At 39.8% G+C, this 1,408-nt stretch overlaps 1 pseudogene; it reads right to left on the minus strand.

Moving 5' to 3' along the window:
- Positions 1-266: 266 nt before the first annotated feature.
- LOC102198708 (kelch-like protein 10 pseudogene) lies at positions 267-818 on the minus strand (annotated as a pseudogene).
- Positions 819-1,408: the final 590 nt, after the last annotated feature.

Here is a 1,408-nt window from a genome sequence, read left to right on the forward strand (position 1 = left end):
GGTTGTACTTGTTACGGACAGTTTTTAGTCATAGGCCTAGCAACTACACTAAATAAATACAATTTATTCTATAATATGTGTGAAGCTTTCTGATACAGTTTTAATGATCTTGAAGAGAATTGCTTAAATGTGGTTTGGCTACAGCTGAAAAGAGCAACAGCTGGAGATATTAAAACATCCTTATACCCAGATGGATTGACTCAATCTATGACTTAAATGCTGAAGATTTAAGTCGAAACTAAATGTAGTAATGGAAGTTTACACACCTTAGACAACAGAGCGATGAGGTGTTGTTCCCGTTCTGCAGGCACATGGCTAATCCACTTTATAAGTGCTTCGTACGCAGTGCTCTCACACTGTACATTGAGGTCATCTCTTTCAAGAATATCACCAAGTTCCTCCACAGTTAGCTGCAGGAACTCCTCCTGAAGAACCACCTGCTCAAAGTTACTGATGATGTAGTGGAAGGCCTTGGCACGTAGTTCGGGTGATAAGTGTACTTTTGTGAACTGCCAAATGCCAACACAGTTCTCTGCGCAGAGTTGCACCCCCACGAAGTCACTGCAGATTTTTACAATGTCCATTACATTGAGTTGATCAGCTGCCATGAGAAGTTCCACTGCGTTTTCCTCCGTTACAGAAACACTGCCAGTGTATGCAAAGTCAATGATGAGTGCCATCATCTCAGGAGACAAGCCAGGTATGCTGAAGACCTGTTTGTCTGGGTCGCTCCAAGAGGTGAAGAGAGCTCTGAGGGTAGAGACGGACACAGAGCAGAGAATTTTAAAAGGTGTGGAAGCAACAAGATAATAAACCATGTCAAGCACAAGTAGGATAAATATATAAAATCAATTGACTGGAATGGAAATGATCGCCTGATTGCATGTGTTACTATGTGATTATTGTGATAGTCTTTTCATGTCTAGTCCATATTGCTGTAGAGGATATAACTCCAAAACAGAGTTTGTACATGTTTAGTGAGCTTGAGTGTTGGATTTATTACACTGGCAGTATGTATATGAAGCTATTGCCAAACAAAATGCAGTGACAGAGCCTCCACCATGTTTTACAGCTGATTCGAGACACTCAGTGTTGTACCTCTATGACAAATGTTTAAGTCAACTCCATAAGGCCTGTTTCCACTGATCTTCAGTCTAGTTATCGTGTAATTTGGCATATCTCAGCCTGTTTCCTTTTTCATAGGTCAACATTAAATGGCTTAACAAACAAATAAACAAACAAACAAAAACAAAACAAAACCAAAGCATTCCTCTGAAAATGGTCAGGTACAATGACTGGACCGAAAAGGGTGAAAAATGTCCAATCAAAACCTTTGAAAGCCTCTGACAACTATTGTTCAAGTGTACCTTTAAAAAATCATCTACTTCAAAGCAAAACATAACGACAC

This window comes from Pundamilia nyererei, unplaced genomic scaffold (genome assembly GCF_000239375.1).
Source record: "Pundamilia nyererei isolate P.nyererei 1_Seehausen unplaced genomic scaffold, PunNye1.0 scaffold04670, whole genome shotgun sequence".
Taxonomy (NCBI): Eukaryota; Metazoa; Chordata; class Actinopteri; order Cichliformes; family Cichlidae; genus Pundamilia; species Pundamilia nyererei.